The sequence below is a fragment of the Phocoena sinus genome, chromosome 19 (genome assembly GCF_008692025.1).
Source record: "Phocoena sinus isolate mPhoSin1 chromosome 19, mPhoSin1.pri, whole genome shotgun sequence".
In the NCBI taxonomy this organism is placed as follows: domain Eukaryota; kingdom Metazoa; phylum Chordata; class Mammalia; order Artiodactyla; family Phocoenidae; genus Phocoena; species Phocoena sinus.
In genome coordinates this window covers 48,983,730-48,991,518 of record NC_045781.1, presented here as the reverse complement: position 1 = coordinate 48,991,518, position 7,789 = coordinate 48,983,730, and the positions used below count along the sequence as shown (strand labels likewise).

General features: G+C 43.3%; 1 pseudogene; it reads right to left on the bottom strand.

Moving 5' to 3' along the window:
• Positions 1-2,634: 2,634 nt before the first annotated feature.
• Positions 2,635-3,652, bottom strand: LOC116744766 (annotated as a pseudogene).
• Between the last annotated feature and the right edge of the window lie 4,137 nt (positions 3,653-7,789).

Sequence of the window (7,789 nt, the reverse complement as noted above, 5' to 3'; positions counted from 1 at the left end):
GGTTTTGCTGCTGATATTTACTGGGAGATGATTCCACACTTGTGGGTCTTCTCCCTTCACATGTTCTGCCACTTAATTTGTTTCATTTTGCCTGGTTACTTGTCATCACTTTGGGAATTGAGCACAATGTCTTGGTCAGGTGGACTTGAGTTCAAGTCCTAGCTCTGTCTCTTGTAAGCTGTGATCAAGTTAGCTAATCTTTCTGAGTCTCAATTCTCTTGCCGATAAAATGGAGAGAATAATATCTAGATTGTAATGTACTTATGAGAATTGAACAGACATAAATAATCTGGCATATTGCCTGACATAGAGTAGACATGTAGTATGACTGTGTGTGTGTGTGTGTGTGTGTGTGTGTGTGTGTGTGTGTGTGTATTAGTCAGGGTTCTCCAGAGAAGCAGAACCAATAGTAGGTGTATATCTTCCTTCCTTTCTTCCTTCCTTCCTTCCTTCTCTTTCATCATACATCTAATCTATCTAATTAATCTATCATCTATTAATCTAATCTATCCTCTATCTTTCTACCTATCTATCAAGAGATTTATTTATTTATTTAATTTATTATTATTATTATTTTTTGCGGTACGCGGACCTCTCACTGTTGTGGCCTCTCCCGTTGCGGAGCACAGGCTCCGTACACGCAGGCTCAGCGGCCATGGCTCAGGGGCCCAGCCGCTCCACGGCATGTGGGATCCTCCCGGACCAGGGCACGAACCCGTGTCCCCTCTGTCGGCAGGCGGACTCTCAACCACTGCGCCACCAGGGAAGCCCCAAGAGATTTATTTTAAGGCGATGGCTCATGCAACTGTGGAAGCTTGATAAATCGAAACCTGCAGGGTAAGCTGGCAGGCTGAAAACCCAGGAAGAGTTGCACTTCTGGTCCAAAGGCAGTCCTGCTGGCAGAATTCCTTCTTACTTGGGGGAAGTCAGCCTTTGTTCTATGAAGGTCTTCAACTGACTGGATGACGCCCACTCCCATCATGGAACGTCATCTGCTTTACTCAAAGGCCATCACTTTAAATTGTTAATCTCACCCAGTAAACACCTTCACAGAAACATCCTGAATAATGTTTGACCGAATATCTGGGCACCATAGCCCAGCCCATCACAGCATGTACCTATTTAAAATTGGGACCTGTGTGGCTCCTTGCATTTATTTGCATCAGATAATTGTAGGCAGCCTAGACTTCCTAATAACTTTTGAGTAGTCACTGGCTTTCTGTGGAAAACAATTTCAGTAACTTTGGCCAGTCATTCCAGACCCCACATTTTGGGTCTTTCAAAATGTATTCCACTGTGGTTGTCCATGCCAAATCTTGAGTTAAGCAAAACTCCTCTCTCCAGCTGACCTGAAGCAAATCTTTTGGAGGAAAAGGAAAAAACAACCAGAAAAATGAACATGTCTAGGCAGAGATAGATGCTGAAGAGAAAGTAAATCCATTCACTCTTTCCTCAGAGACGTGTGATCTCTCTGGCACTGTACACTCTTCATTTTGGCTTTATTGGCATTGTGCCATGGCTTTGATGGAGAGACCACAGAGCTTTGTCAGTTCCTTGAGGTCTACAGGACTTCTCGGAGGGGACAGTGAGCTGTCTGTTCTATTACCACTCTAACCACACGAAGCATATTTTCCAATCATGGTGGTCTTTGGACCCCCTTGAAATGGGCCTTTTACATATATAAGGATGGGCTCAGTCAAAAGGACTCTTGCACCTTCAGATAAAGTCACTAACATTGCAAACCTATGGTGCGAGCCTGCGTGGATCATGGGTCTTATTTTCTATAACTTGCCTCTTGGCTTTTGAGACATTAATCTTGGCTTCCTCACTTGTCTGTCTCAGATTATGGTGTCTCTTGGTGTCACTAAATTATACAAGTCTTTGACCGCACCCTTGAGCTGCCTCCATAAAGGAATATGTTTAAGGGAATGCTGTGCTTCCCTGGCCCTCCCCTACTTGTGGTTTTTCACTCTCTTCTTGATGCCAGCAACCATCTTGGAAGATCAAACTGGTATGGAATGAGATAGGGCAAGCTAGATAGACAGCTCCTTAGATATTTTAGGTTGCTTTTAGACAGTTATTCCGGATTGACCACATCTCTATGGATTCCTTTGTGTAGGAGTTTTTCTAAAGAGACCCACCTCCCAAACGTTTTTCTGGGGTAGCCAGTGTTTCTACTTTTTCAGTTTTTTCCATCTCTGTTTTTAGCATACACATGAAGGGAAGGCTTTCTCTCTCATCTCCACATGGCCTCTCATATGTCTGGGCCATTTTCCTAAATTGCCTCTGTCTTTCCTACAGGGCTACCTAAAAAAACTCTTACTCATCCCATCAAGTTTAGGTCAGATGGATGGAAGGAGCCATGAAGATCTCAGAGGTATCCCAAAGTTTTAGTGCCGGCTTTACCACCAACTTGCTGTGTAACATAGATCAATTTGCTTGCTTTCTCTGGTTTTTCTCATATGTCAAAATGAAGGTGACTTTCAGTTGATAAGCAAGTCCTTACCTGTTCAAGTAATCTGCACTGTCAGGATGCTGCTAGGTTCCTATGGGGCAGGTAGCTTCCAAGCAAAGATTCATCCCTTTTTTTTTTTTTAACTTGTTCTTTAAGTTTATTACAGTCTTTATCTGAAAAATCTTCATAGAAATTGTGGTTTGGTTTATTAACTCTCCGCAGCCCGTTCCTGAGCTCTAAGGAAGCTTGTCTTCTCCTGAGCTACCCGATATTTCTTCTGGGCAAGTGACATCTGGGGACGGTTCCACCTCTTCTTTTCAATTTCTTCCTTAGGCTTTTTCTCATACACTGGATTCTCTCGTATTGCAGCATGAGCCTTCTTATACATCTCCTCCATCATGTCTGGAGTTACTTTGTTCTTTATGTATTGAGAGAATTGTTTTCTGTAAGCAGCTTCCTCTCCTTCGATCAGATAACGCGTATAACCTGCAGCATTCTGCCCCGTGATGTGCTTTCGGTGTACCTCAGCATTGAATTCCTTGCTTTCTGAATCATAACCAGGGGACCGTTCGGTACTGTGAGGGATAGACAAGCCTCCATCGACAGCTCCCTTCAGGGCCCCAGAAACTTTATTCCCAGTAGTAGTCCTGGCAAGCCTTGCATCCAAGTAACAGGTGAAGGCACCAGGTTGACCATCAATGCTTTCCACATTGTATTTGCCTCCAGTCACCTCGACTTGGCCTTCATAGATTTTGTCCATGCCAAACCTATTAAGAAGCCTGCGTGCCAGCAGCAGGCCAGTACCAGATGCTCCAGCATAATTTGTCAGGCCAACCTTCACGCCACACTTCGGGAGTTTGTGAGCACAAGCTGCAAAAACTATCATATCTCCTCGGATACAGGCATAAGCCATCTGACCAATGTTACCTCAGTTACACGAACTCTCATTCTGTATTTGGGTGTGTTGTACTTATTTTTATCTTGGATTACCAATCGTTTCCAAGCATAGTAGTCAGTTTCGCCCTGTCACCGTCTTCTAAATTTCACTTGGTATCTCTTGAAGTAGGCCTTATTCTTGACACCTTTAACAAACCCCGTCCTGTGGAACAGAGGCCGTAGCCGCCCCTGAGCTGCAGAACCAGCACGGCTCCGGGGAGGAAAAAAAATAGATTCGTCACTTTTGTATGGTCTCGGCATCCATCAACAAGTCCAGGTCATGCTGTTATACCAGCTGCGGCTCGGGCTAAAGTGTAGCTCTTTCAATGATGTTTATTGCCTGCTTCACTGGGAAAAGAAACACTAAACTCTCAGAATTCCTTCTCTCTGGAATCCACATACCCTATGAAGGTAGCTTAGCAGTATGGTCAGGACCATTTATACCTTGGTGACACCAATAGACACCATAATCTGAGAGATACAAGTGGGAAAACCAAAATCAGTGGATCAAAAGCTGAGAGGCAAGGCACGGAAAGTAAGTCTTGAGACTCATATACATCCAATATTGGAAAAGACGTAGGTCAGTGGCTTCACCCTGGATCAGAGACATCTTTTCCCAGTGGACATTCTACACTTACTTGATTCCCCTCTGTGACGTTCAGCTTACTACCTGCCGAGGCAGTCCCTGCGACTGTTGGAACACTGAGAAGGAATGATGGTCAAATTCTACCAGAGCTGAAGCCTACATTGTTTGAGAACAGGAACAGCTGTGATCTTAGATATTTGTATGTCCACCAGTTAGGAGTGTGTGCTCTGCATCCAGTTGCCATGAGCATAGTACTGAGTAAGCCACATGCTAACCACATGGCTTTGTGCAAAATATTGAACCTCTCGTAACCTCAGTTTTCTCACCTGCAAAATGGGGGTGATTATGGTACCAGACTTGGAGTGTAATTATGAGGTTTAAATGAGGTGATAAATACACACTGCATAGCACAATGATTAGCACAAACAAATCACATTTACTGAACACTTACTATGTCTTGTAGCACATCAGCTGCCGTCCAGAGGCTCTCCATTTTCTTCTCTTCAGCAGATTAGGACAAACACCAAAACATGTAGCCACCAGATACACGAATATCATGAAAAGGGGACTGAGTTTGGAATCAGAGTAATTCCAAGTCTCAGCTCTGCCTCTTGCACTGGCTGGTTTGCCTTACCTTTCCTTAGTCGCTCTGGGTATCAGTTTACCTGTAAATGAGAAGTTGTTACTAGGTCAGCATCGCCCACGTTGTAACAGTCTTAAACAGCTTGATCCCTTGAACGTTCCAAACAGAATAAATTGTTTGAACACCATTCAATCTAAGCAGTGAAATAATTTTAAAATCTTTCTAAGTGTTTGTGTGCATTTTCCCCTGGGAAAATCTTATCTGTACCTTCCTATTTTCCACCCTCTCCACAATATTCACGCACCCCGAATTTAAATCACTGTCGTAGAAGCTCTCTACGTTTTCTTTTCCAGCCTAGAAATGTTCACACATTATGCTCATGAAGAACCACCAGTGGAAGTTATTATTGTAGACACTTATTCATCTGTTAAAAAATTACAAGAAAATTACATTGAGGCGAACAGTGGTCTAATATTTCATCTGCTCTTTTGGTAGTGTATTTAAAAAGAAGTGAAAGTCAACATGCAGTGGAATAAAAGCATGGTGGATCACAATTAATATTCATTATCTTACAAAACTTGCGCATGCACTGAACTCTGGTGGATTCATATTATCCGCCCCACAAAGAACTGAAAAATCACTAAGCCCACAAAAATTCCATTTGTCCATAGTGTCTGCCCTCGCTTTTCCGTCTTCTCCACCCATTCATCAATGGCTACATCTTTTCCTTCTTATCAGGTTCTACTTCACAGCACGGCCCATCTCAGACTGGATGAAGAAAGGAGGCTTGCAAATATCTGAACAATAGGCTCCATGAGCTGCAGGACTTTTTACCTCCAGTCCCCTAAAGGCTGCATCTTTGCCCCACATTTCCTTGGCTTCCACCCCCCGCAAAGGCAGCAAAAGGAAACAACAGCTATCACCCCCACCAAACTGTGTCTTTCGAGATGCAGCTGAATAATCAATTAGCGGCGGTGAGTGTATCTGAATTTCCCTGGCTGCCTTCCACATGCCTTCCAAACTTCAAAGTCTCCAGGAGCAGGTCTGCAGGGCCCTCCTCCCGGACGTTCTCACCATCCTGTCACTCATCCCGAACCTCTGAGGCAGCTCCTGCCCTCACCAGCCACACTTCGCTTCATCCATCCTTTCCACAAGGTGTCTGGAAAGAAAGACCATTGTTCCCTTGAAGAAAGGACCAGTTAGTAAGGAGAGACAGGGCAGACAGCAACATTTGGCAAATTCGTGGCTCAGGGCAAGGACCAGAAGCTATGAAACAGATACTTTAAACAAGTTTTCTTTTCATTTTGGTACATTAAGTGGCTATATTACAATAAAGCAAATAGATCCAAACTGTGAAGACCTTCTGTGAGAAAGCAGAACCCTGAATGCCCTCCTGTTTCCATGTGCCCAGGTCGCACACGGTTAGAAAGGGCAGGGCATCTGTGCTTCTGGTTGTTTGCAGAGTTTACTGTAAGAAAAGTCAGAATATGAAGTGATTGAACAGCGGCATCTTGCCAACTGTGAGAGCAAGCTGGGAAACAGTTTAAGGAACAGAAAAATTCTTGTCTGTGAAGATGTCCAGTTTTTCCGAGTGTTGGTGTGGATGTTTATGTCACTTTGGGGAAGATGATGGCACAGACGGAATGCCTGACAGGAGGGTGGTTGGCGGGCAGATCAGACAGCAGGTTGTAATGGTTCCGTTGAAAAACAAATATTGTTTATGTAACAGGTCGCACACCCAGGCCCAAAGAGCCCTGTTAAGACAACATTTTCTAAGACGTACGACTTAACAGTTTTTGCGGTTTTTTGCTTGGCCAAAGCTGAGGATTCAGACAGACGTGTGTTGAGCAAGTTGGGTTAACAATTCTCAAAATCAGCCAGCTCTAGAGGCAGAGCCAGACTCTAGTGTTCTCATCTGTCAAATGGGAGCTACACTTGTTCCCTTCGCAGAGGTCTGTGATGGAGACAAAATGAAATACTTACCAGTTGCCTGATAGTAGGATTTTATTTGTTTATTCTGGGCTCCTAGGAAAAGTGATAAAGTCCACCAAATAACAATATGTGTTTCCAAAAATCTTTGGGGAGAATCTTTAACCTGAGAAGGTATGATAACAGCAAAAAGATTGTAACTAAGCCCACTATATAGTTATGGAATTCCCACCATACGTGAGGCACTGGGGACTGAGATTTGTTGCTATTTCATGCATTTGAAACATAGGAAGTAGATTATTTGTTGCCTGGGTGGAAACAGTGGAGGGAAAATTGGGGAGCGATTGCTAATGGGTATGGGGTTTCTTTGGGGGTGACAAAAATACTCTAAACGGTAATGGTTGCATAATCCTCCAAATATGGTTAAATTCAGTGGGTGAGGCGTATGGTATGTGAAGTATATCTCAATAAGGCTGTTAAAGGCAATGTAGAGAAACAGTATAAAACTAAAAGAAAAAGGAAAACAAAAGAAACAAGAACAAAAAACAAACAAGTCTTGGGCAGGAATATACCAAATTGACCTTGTTCCTATCCTCATGGAGCTTTAAGTCTTGAGGGGCAACCACACATCTGCTAGTTGGCCAAATAAATAGAGGGTTGGATAAAGGATAAATGGGTGTAAATGAACTGTGTTTCAATAAAATAAATTTTTAAAAAAAGAATAAATGGGAATAGGGCCATGATTCTACTCTGTCTACTGGAAATCACCCCACAATGAACATGTTCTTCTTTTTCATTTGAGCAGTGGTCCTCCCCGAGGTCAGAGACTATACTTAATAGTATAGCTCCTCACAGCCAAGTTTGGCCCTGGGACTCAGTTCTGGCCGACAGGATGTGAACAGAGACCAGGTGGACACTTTTCAAGTCACATCCCTTAGAGCAAGCTCTGCTTCCTTTTCTACTCTCCCCATGGATGGGAAACCAGCTTCAACCTTGTGAACTTTGTAGATGGTAGAACATCAAGACAGAGGCCAGAGCTGCTTACTGCTCTAGGTGGCCTTACTGTCTTCTTGCATCGTTTGCAATGAGAAATCTGCCTACATCCTTATCTTGGTTTTTCTGTCCATAACATGGCTCTTTTTCTCTGACTGCTTTTAAGATTTTCTGTCTACCACTGATTTAAGCAGACTTTATTTATGATTTTGATGATTTTTAAGCAGGTTTTGATTGTGATGTGCCCTTGTCTAGTTCTCATGTCTCTTGTGCTAGGGAAACATTGACTTTCTCAGATCTGTAGGGG